Raw genomic sequence first — 11,068 nt, forward strand, 5'->3', positions numbered from 1 at the left:
GATGTGGACATATATAGGGCACAGGCGCTGCTAGTTCTCATGCAGCGGGCGGAGCTGCAGGTTGGGTATTGCTGCAGGTAGACGTGGCTGCTGCTAACTGGGATTCAGCTCCTTGCTGAGAGAACAGATTTGGTATGTGTTTCACTGAAAGTTTTGTGGTGTGTGGTTTGTGCCGTTGATCTGCTGCGAACTGGCTGGGGCTTGAAGTGTCCAGAGAGGCAGCATGTACCCAGAGTTTGGAGCAGGAATGTCATTTTAAATCAAAAGGTGTCAGGACTCCCTGCTCCAGTTCTGCTTTTGGTCTCTGATGGGGGAATCTGTTCTGTTTCACTGTTGCTTTGTCACCTCGCAAAGTGATGCCGAATGGTATCTTCTTTCACAGGATTAAAAAAGAAAAGTGATAGCATTAAAGGGAGAAATGAGCTGGGGTTTGTAGGAAGTGTGGCTGTTTGCAGTTTCCCCTCAAGTGCTGGGCTGTTCTAGCAGGGCCCTTTGGAGAAACCATCCTCTGGCAAAAGTAACCATTTACAATGTGAGCTGCAGACAATGCGCTTTCTGCTGGAATGTGAAGCTGCTCAGGAAGGAGTGCTGGCGGGTTCGCTGCTTTTGCAGCCATTTATCAAACGTGTGTGTGATCTAGCAGCCAGCTTTAAACTGACCACTTCAGCAAACTCCCCTTGAACACAGAGTGGTGGGTTTCAGAGTAGCAGCCGTGTTTGTCTGTATTCGCGAAAAGAAAAGGAGGACTTGTGGCACCTTAGAGACTAACCAATTTATTTGAGCAGAAGCTTTCGTGATGCATTCAGTTGTGTGTGCGCTTTATTAATCTCAGCTGGGAGAGAAGGGGAGGGTGGAGGAGTTGGACAAGGAAAAATGGAGCTGGGGCCAATAATCCATTTTCTTGGTGGTGTGTATGAAGCCAGCGGTTGGGGAGGGCGGGCTCAGGGCTGTGACTGTAGGTGACTGCACATGAGGAGATCTCTTCCTCTTAGTGTGTTTCTCTGATTGCTAGGAACATGCTGCGTGCAGTTAGAGCTGCCTCTCTGCTCCGCTCTGCTTGGTGCTGGGAGGGTGTTTGTACCCTGCTCTGATGTGTCCTGACACTTTCAGAAGGCTGGCACAGTCTTGCCTGCTTGGGTGAATTCCTCTGCTTTGGGGTTTCCAACTCCTGACAGCCCTGCGTGCCCTGTGAACTCTGGGCATATGCATCAGGTTCCATGCAATCCCGTTCTGTGATTCTCCGAGAAGGTTACCCAGTTCATGGAGGCTACCTGCCCCCAGTTGCTTGTTTTCAAGGCTGTCTGGGACACTCCATCTCCTGAGCAGCAAGGGGGTTGCAGTTTTGGGAGATGAGAGAGGCATGGGCTCTGTGTCACAATCCTGTCTAGTCTGGAATACGCTGCCCTTGTGATCGTCTCACCAGATGTTTCAGTGCTGTGAGAGCGCAGGTGATGGGCACCCAGGCCACAGGGCTTGGAGCCTGGCTGCTCTCCGGGCACGTGCGCCAGGTGAGAGGCCGAGATAGTTCACGGATTAAAACCAGATGCCATGGCTACTAAAGAGTAACATGGCAAAAGCAACAAGGAAAGGAAGTGACTGAGAGACATGGCCCCTCTGAGCCCCTGGGCTCACAGCGGGGTGAGCTGAGCAGTGCCATGCCTGGCCTGCGAGCAGCGAAAGGCGAGGTTGCTGTAGTTAGCGCACTGACCTGGCAGGGAGCACGTTTCAAGGCAGCCGAGCACGCAAGTGACTCGATCTCACTGGTTTTAATCTAGTTCTTCGCATTATTTAATTACATCAGCAAATCTCCCCCCTTCCCCCCCAAGTGGGACAGCATTTGTATGGTGCCCCTGGCATGGCAGGACAGGCGGGTGGCCGTGCAGGAAGGCGGCAGAGCTAAGCAGAAGCTCGGTGCCTGTTCTCTGCATGGCTCTGGCTGTCATGGTCTGTCTTAGGTTGATGAGCATACAGCCAGCCCCCTGGATCTACACAGGGAAATCCCAGGCAAGCTCCTCTTTCCAGGAGGTGAAGAGTGGAGTGCAGGCAGCAAGGGCTTGTGTCATAAACCGTTGCAGCTTTCGCACACTCTGTCCCTCTCCCTGACACAGGCACATGGCCATGCACACTGCCCACCCCCCCTCCCAGCTTGAGATCTAACTACCAGTGACTGTCTCGCAGGGGCCTGGGAAGCTCTGGCAGGCTGGCTGCTCAGGGAAGGTCTGTTGTTGCTGTTTGACTGCTGCCGTCTCCAAGATGCCATCGCTACGGGAAAGGATATTATTCCAGAGTTGAACAAACAAGCTTGTTTACAGTTCATTTCCAGAGCGTGCGGAGCCTGGTCCTTTTATGGACATATGGTGTGGTCACTGCAGCAGTGAGGGCTGTGTGAAACCCTATTAAGACTTGGTTTATCCAGAGCTATCAATTGGGGATGACAGTAATGGGGTAATGGGATTATTCCAGGCTGCTGACATAGGATCATTTCCTTCTGCAAAGGCCTTTGTCTCCTTCCAGGGCTCGGAGACATTTCAAGCAAGGCTGGCTTTTGGTTTTGTTTGCTTTTCAAGATCCAGACGGTTACAATGGCACCCAGTGTCCTCGTTTATACATGTACCAGGAAAGCTCCCCAAGCCGATTGGACAATCCTGCTGTCTCTGATTCTACAGCACAGGCTGGTGTTGCTGGTACATTTATTGTTCTTCACCAGTTCAATAGGTTCAGTGCTGCCTAGATTCAATAGTTAAGCAGAGAGTTGCTGTGAGATCCCTCTGGAATGGGGCCAGCGCCTGATGCTGGCCTCTGCGCAGGTGAGTCTCCCACTCTGGCCCTGCACAGGGACAACCCATCCCAGTGGAATCCAGTGCCTGGATGGCAGTCCCCTCCAGGTGAGCAGCTGGAGGGAGCTGAGACGCTCAACATCCCTCTCAGCATCCTGTCCTGGCTGCCCCCGCTAGCCGGGCTATGGACACAGCACACGATCAACCCCACTCATGCTGGCCCGCCATGTTCTGGGCTGTGCTGTCCCAGTCACAATCCCAGGGTCAATGATCAGTGTACAGAATGAGCAGAGGGAGTGGGGGAGACCTCTCCTGTTGGAATTTATTGCAGAGTTTGGTGGGGGCCAGGTGCCCCTTTGGCCTGGGAAGAGGTGTTCCAGGTGCTGCTGTTGGCCGGCGTAGCTCTGGCAGGTTTCTGCAGTAGAAGTCCTTGTCATATCCCCTTTGCTGTCTCCCTTTCCCCCTGCCCCTGCTGATGCAGCCCTGGGCCTGGCAGGGGCACTCTCCTGCCCAGAGATGAGATGCAGGTTTGGATGGCAAGCCCTTCCCTTTAAATCACAGCTCTGGATAACTTGCACCCAAATTTGTACTGTGGATTTTCGATAAGCCTTGAAACCCTGGGAAGTGCCAGAGGACGGGAAGAAAGCAAATGTCTTGCCAATATTTAAAAGGGTAAATGGGATAACCCGGGTAGTTATAGGCCTGTCAGTCTGACATCAATCCTGGGCAAGATACATGGAGTGACTGATGCAGGACTTGATTCATAAAGAATTAAAGGAGGATAACAGGGTAGTTGGCCCACTAGAGAAAACTGGGCTCAGCTGTCCTGTTCCAGTCCAGGTGCTGCCAGCTGAGCCAGTGACGAGGGTGGGGCAGCTCATGGGGGACCAGCGGAGGCCAGGTGAGATGCAGTGATTCTGTCAGGAAGAGCAGGAGATGAGAACTGCCACAGAGAGAAGATGTTTCCTGGGAGAGGGCTGAATGCAGGAGAGCAGCAAGGGGGTGCTGGCTGGAGTCCCCAGGCCAGAGAGCCAGGGCCGGAGGGCTGGAGAGGGCTGACCCACTGGCATCTCTTTGCCAGAGAGCTGGGTCCTAGAGGACCCATGAGAGGCTCCCTGCAGAGAGGTTGTGGAAGCTCCAGCTGGGAAGAGTAGGGTTGTGCCCTGGAAGGAAAGCCTGGGGTGGCTGTTCTGGCCGGGGGGTAGGGGGGAAGGTCAGAGGATGACTGTTAAAGAGTCCAGGTCTGGCGGAAGACACTAGAGTGGTGGGAATGAAGCCCAGGTTTTAAAGCTGATTTGCACAGGTTGATATGGACTGTTGTGGGACAGCTGGTTTGGGACTTTTGTACTGTATTTTGGTTAATAAATTGTTGATGAACTAGAGAATAAGCTCGTATGGACTTTCTGGGAACCCAAGAGGGAAACAGGTGAGGGCCACTTGCAGGGCTGCCACAAGGGAGCGCCTGAGAGGAGGCCACTCATTCGCAGAGGGTAATATAATTAATGCCAGTCAACATGATTTATGGAAAATAGATCATGTCAAACTAACTTGTCATCCTTTTTTTTCTATGAGCGTACAAGTTTGGTTGATAAAAGTAATAGTGTGGATGTAATTGACACTCCTGTAAGGCACTTGACTTGGTACCACATGACATGATTAGAATGATATAAAATTAACCTAGTGGATCACTTGATGATTCCTTCTTCTCTTCATTCCCTCTGGGGCACCAGGCACTGGCCACTGTCAGAAGACAGGATACTGGGCTAGATGGACCCTTGGTCTGACCCAGTAGGACCATTCTTATGTTCTTAAATGAATTACAAATCGGCTAACGAATGGGTCTCAAAATATCGTTATAAACAGGGAATCGTCATTGAGTGGGGATGTTTCTAGTGTGGTCCTGCAGGTATCAGTTCCTGGCCCCACGCTATTTAACATATTTATAATCAGTGGCTCTCAGCCTTTCCAGACTACTGTCCCCCTTTCAGAAGGCTGATTTGTCTCGCATACCCCAAGTTTCACCTCACTTAAAAACTACTCAGACATAAAAATACAAAAGTGTCACAGCCATACTATCACTGAAACATTGCTGACTTTCTCATTTTTACCAAATAATTATAAAATAAATCCATTGGAATATAAATATCATATTTACATTTCAGTGTATAGTACATAGAACAGTATAAACAAGTCATTGTATGAAATTTTAGTTTGTACTGACTTCGCTAGTACTTTTTATGTAGCCTGTTGTAAAACCAGGCAAATATCTAGATGAGTTGATGTACCCCCTGGAAGACCTCTGTGTACCCCCGGGCTGAGAGCCACTGTTATAAATGACCTGGAATACAACATAAAATCATCACTGATAAAGTCTGCAGATGACACAAAAATTGGGGGCATGGTAATGAAGAGAACAGGTGACTGATACCAAGCAATCTGGATCACTTGGCAAACTGCATGCAAGCAAACAATATGCATTGTAATGCAGCTAAATGCAAATGTATCCATCTAGGAACAAATGATGTCAGCGAATAGGGGACTCTGCTGGGAAGCAGTGACTCTGAAAAAGATTTGGGGATTGTGGTGAATAATCATCTTCCAGTTCGATGCTGTGTCCAAAAGGGCTAATGCAATCCTGGGATGCACAAACAGGGGAATCTTGAGTAGGAGTCAAGGGGTTTTTTGACCACTGGCGGAATCTGTGTCCAGTTCTGGTGTCCACAGTTCGAGAAGGATAGTGAAATATTGGAGAGGGTTCAGAGAAGAACCATGAGAGTGATGAAAGGATTAGAAAACCTGCCTTATAGAGAGAGACTCAGGCCTGGTCTACACTGGGGGTGGGGAATCGATCTAAGGTACGCAACTTCAGCAATGAGAATAGCATAGCTGAAGTCGACGTATCTTATATCCACTTAGAATCAGTTACTTCACATCCTCGCGACACGGGATCGACGGCCGCCACTCCCCTGTCGACTCCCCTTCCGCCTCTCGCTGTGGTGGAGTTCCAGAGTCTACGGCAGAGTGATCATGGATCGATCACTACCCGCCAATCCGGCGGGTAGTGTAGACGTGGCCTCAAGGCGCTCAATCTATTTAGCTTAACAAAGAGAAACATAGACTATCAGGGACCTCAGAAGATCATCTAGTCCAACCCTCTGCTCAAAGCAGGGCCAATCCCCAATTTTTGCTCCAGATCCCTAAATGGCCCCCTCAAGAATTGAACTCACAACCCTGGGTTTAGCAGGCCAATGCTCAAACCACTGAGCTATCCCTCCTACCTCTGAGCTATTATTCCCGCCTGAAGGTTAAGGGGTGATTTGATCACAGTCTATAAGTACCTACATGGGGAACAAATATTTCATAACGGGCTCTTCAATCTAGCAGAGAAATGTCCAACACGAGCCAATGGCTGAACGCTGAAGCTAGATAAATTCAGATTGGAACTAAGGCATACATTTTTAATAATGAGAGTAATTAACCACTGGATCAATTTACTAAGGACTAAGGTGGATTCTCCATCACTGACAATTCTGAAATCAAGACTGGATTTTTTTCTAAAAGCTCTGCTCTAGGAATTGTTTGGGGGCAATTCTCTGGCCTGTGTTACACAGTGGGTGAGACTAGATGATCACATTGGCCCCTCTGGCCTCAGAATCTCTGAATTTCACACAGGCACCCGACAGACAGGGCTTACTTTCAGCTACTCGTAGTCTGCTGATTTGAGCCCAGTGACCAGAGAGAAATTCTGCATCTGTTCTTTTCAGGAGTCCCCTGAGCTGCCTAGGCCCCTGGGTGTTTCATTTGGGGCCAATAAAGTTTCCTTTCAGTTTGGTGCACACAGAGCCAGGTGAGCTCAGGGCTGCCCCTCCTCCAGAGATCTCTGCTATCTCTGAGCCATTCTCTGCCCTGCTCTTGCTCTCACAGACTGGTTACGTTCCAGCAGGCCTCTCCTCGGGTGCTGACATCCCACTCTACAGTGAACACTGTGGCTGGAGTTGGGACTTAACAGTCTTGCTGATGGTTCCGGCTTGAGATGGAAAACCTGCCGTGTGGCTCTGGAGAGGGGTGTCTGTTCATATCCTGCTCACAGCAGACCCTCTGATTGAATCTGCACAGAGATTTAATTTAATCCAAACATGTTTCTCGTCTTAAAGGAGCTTGTTCATTTCCTGTTAGCCCTTATCTGATGCGGGCATCCAACAATATTAAATGTAAAGATTGATCTGATAGGCAGCCTTCAGGCACGAGAAGAGACTGCCACAGGGATTGCTGCGAATCAGGGAGCACTAGGGCAAGTCGCCTGTGTAAGTTTTCCCATCATTATTTCACGAGATGATAATACTAAGGAGTGTGATATCAGTATGCTAGCGTGATTGCTGGGAACACTGGGTAGGATGAGACACACTGCAAGTTTGGAAACATCCAACATTTGTACAAGAAATTGTCCTGGGGGTGTGAAATGGCTCCTGAAACTGAGATACGGAGCATTTTAGCTCCAGGTCTCTGGTTTGACTCCAGATCTGTACTATTCAGAATCCGAATGTTATGACAGTTGTCTGGGGGCCTGGGTCCGGGGGGTTCCAGAGAACACCAGCACAACTGACTCTCCGGGCTTGTCTACACTGCAGTCAGAGGAGTGACTGCAGTATGTGTAGACAGACCCCAGCTCGTTGTGATCAGACTAGTGTGAGCAACAATAGTAGTGACTCCAGCGAGAGACTGCTGAATTGGAATTCATTTGCCAATTGGATACAATTAACTTAGGCTTGAATAGAGACTGGGAGTGGCTAAGTCATTATGCAAGGTAACCTATTTCCCCTTGTTTTTTCCTACCCCCCTTCCCCCCCAGACGTTCTTGTTAAACCCTGGATTTGTGCTGGAAATGGCCCACCTTGATTATCATACACATTGTAAGGAGAGTGATCACTTTAGATAAGCTATTACCAGCAGGAGAGTGGGGTGGGGGGAGGTATTTTTTCATGCTTTGTGTGTATAAAAAGATGTTCTACACTTTCCACGGCATGCATCCGATGAAGTGAGCTGTGGCTCACGAAAGCTCATGCCCAAATAAATGGGTTAGTCTCTAAGGTGCCACAAGTCCGCCTTTCCTTCTGCGGATACAGACTAACACGGCTGCTCCTCTGAAATAGTAGTGAAGCCAAAGCAGCAGCGCAGGCCACTGAAACATGTACCCAGGACCCTGGGTGGGAGGGGCTAGCCCGTACAGCTGCCCATGATACTGCAGCTGTGTCTACACTCTACTCTAGCTGCGTCTACACATCCTGCACTGTAGGCACATCCCATGTTTGCGAGCTGCAACAGAGAGGCCGAGGAGTGGGTGGGTGTGTCTGCTCGTTCCCCTCTCATCGGAGAACCAGACTGCCCTGGTCTGGGGAGAGGCAGGCTGGCAGTGTACCTGCTCTGGATAAAGAGAGGATTTCAGGCTCCAGAGGTGTGAGGCCAGTCTATTACTGACTGCCCTTCCTTGCACACACAAGCAATGCCTTTGGCTGACTTCTTGCATGGGGCAATTCTGCAGTGACTCAGAAGCGTGAGCACCAACCTCAGAGCAAACTGGCAGGAACCAGATCACAGACCGCCCTGGCTGTGAGTTCCAACCAATTATCATGTGTAAACTCCCCAGGCACCATAACAGCCAAACGTGGGGTCACAGACAGTCCCCTTGGATACCCTGATCTGTCACACCAGCCAGGTGAGCCTGCTTTGTGATAGATGGGCCCTTACACCACCAATCACAGCTATATTCAGGTTACTCCCAGTGCCAAAGGACCAGTCACTTACCCCGGGTCAATTGTACCTTAGATCTCACATCAAAGACAAGGTTTGTAGCCAATCCTGTAATAAACTATCTAAAGATGTATGAATAGGAAAAGGAAACCACAGTGTTATTTACAAGGTTAAAGCAAGTAAACAAAGGTACACAAATGAGTTGCAATCTTAAGTTTCAAAAGGTAATAAAAACTTCTATGACTGGCAAGCTCTAGATGTCCTTTAGGGGGAACCCAGGCTAGGCAGTTGAGGATCTCTCGATTATGCCTAGAAACACTTTGCTTCCCAGAGTCCCTCTGGAAACCAGACCTTATGACTTCCAGGAAAGGGCTGGGCTCTAAGAACAGATGTCCTGTTCAGGATTGGTCCATCCCGTGGCACCTGTTCCCAGGTGTTGATGTATCACTGCAATCTCCCACTAAGGGGGCAGCCATTCTAGAACCAGCTGGGGACTTGTAAAGCTTGGTGCCATTCTGGAATTCCCCAAGCTTCCCGCAGTGTAGGGATCTCTGGGGGCTCTGGGTCCCTTGACTGCAAGATGTCTCAATGGTGCACTGAGTCTGGCATGTGGGGTGCAGGAAAGGGCCCCAAAGTTGCTAGAAGACCTGATTGTTCTAGGACAGAGGCTGCTGTCTGTGCAGTGCCCAGGGCCCCCTGTGGCATTGCCCAGTACTGGCAGAAGTTTTATCGTTGCATGTGAAATTTGATGGTGTGCAATAATCTATACAAACTGGATCTGTGGGTGGAAAGAGCACTTAGCGGCTGGTTCGTTAGCTCTGCAGGGAGAGGTTAATGATTTCCCCAGGGCGGAGAGCATCCGGACTGAGGGAATTGCTGCTGCTGGGCATTTGTTTCAGAACTATCTTGTTCTTGGCTTTGTGAAGCAAAGGAGTAAATCCACAAACTTCCCTGGGAGACTCGCCTCTCGCAAGTGGTTGTTTGTCCTCCTCTGAGAGCAGGACACCTTATGGCCCAGCCTCTGCTTCACCTCTGCCCCCTGCTACCCAAAGAGAGAGCAGGAGAGCAGCAGGGAACCCCTGGGTCTAGCCAGGGCTCTTCAGCATTGCCTGGGGCTGGAGCACCCAGGAGCCATGTGGAAGACGAGGCTGTTCACACGCATGCTCCCTGGAGTCCTTGTGAAACAGCTGTGAAAAGACATAGCACCTCAGACAGAAGGATGCATGTGTATGTGCGTAGACATGTGTATGTGCGTAGACATGTGTATGTGTGTAGACATGTGTATGTGTAGATGTACACCTGTGTACTGTCCTATCCTGATTGTAATACGTGGTGTAGGACCCAGGGGGGCGTGATGGAGGCACGTGACATAGCAGACAGTGCCCCCCCCCCCCCCGCACACACCTGTCCTCATGTGGTCAGGAAAAAGAAGGAAGGTCAGTGAAAGCCTTTGAAATGTCAAGTATGAATTAAAGCTTTCATTGGGACAACAGCGCATCCTCCCTTTGCCTTTGGCTGCAGAGCCCTTGTATCAAGAGAGCCCCGGTGGACAGGACGCTAGACGATACTGAAGGTGGTGATAACTGCCCTGGTTGGGAAAAGAGAAAATCTAGTGGAGCTGGGCAGGAGCCACATTAAACACGGTCTGATGAGCTGCTCTGAGAACTGGCAAATTTGGACCAGCCTCTAGTGCAGTCACAGGCACTGGCTTCCTCCAGGCCCGAGGGTGCTCAACCTCCTGCTCCGTCCCAGCTGGCAGAAGAGGGCTAGTGTGGCACCCTGCCCATTGGAGGCTGGACAGTGGCAGCCAAATATGACCCAAACTGGGCCATTGGGATGGCCCCAGATGAGGCTTTTTAAATGAGGTTTTGGTTGTCCGGAGGGTCTCTCAGTCAGGTCGCACTCACCCTCCCTGGCTCACTTCCACCCGCTTGCCCCATCCCCAGGGCCTTTTACTGCTGGGTCTTGATCCTGTTGGTGGCTGAGCCCCTTTCACTCCCATGGCCTTCCACAGGGGTGGAGGGGCAGGATCGGGCCCTTCCTCCATGATACAGGTCTCAGTGCTGGAGCAGCAGGTTCACGCTGGTGCTTCCTTTGGCATCTTCCCCAGCTGTCCTGCTCTTTCTAGGCTCCAGGTCCCTGTGTGGGGGCGGTTCCAGGCAGGGGCTCTGAGGAGGCGATTTACATTCTGGGCGGGTCTCTGGAAAGGACAGAGTCAGACCTTTGCTTTGATACAGGGGGCTCCCAGCAGACTCGTCCAGCTGTGTGCCCCAAGAAGAGATGATTTCTTAGCGCCTGCAGGCTGCTAAGGGGCAAGCTCTGCCCTTTTCCAAGCAATGTCTCATCCAGGACCGGCCTGGAGCACTGCTACGCCCAGGGAAGGTGGCACTGGCTGACCATGTCCACGGGGCATGGGTTACCTCAGCGTGGCCATGAGTGCTGGGCCCTTGCTCAGAGCCAGCCAGCAGCGTCAGGGGCAGCAAGCGACCTTAGTGCTGCCCACTCTCTTGCTGTGATCACAGGTCTCTCTCTATGGGGTGTTT

The sequence above is a fragment of the Lepidochelys kempii genome, chromosome 16 (genome assembly GCF_965140285.1).
Source record: "Lepidochelys kempii isolate rLepKem1 chromosome 16, rLepKem1.hap1, whole genome shotgun sequence".
NCBI classification, from domain to species: Eukaryota; Metazoa; Chordata; order Testudines; family Cheloniidae; genus Lepidochelys; species Lepidochelys kempii.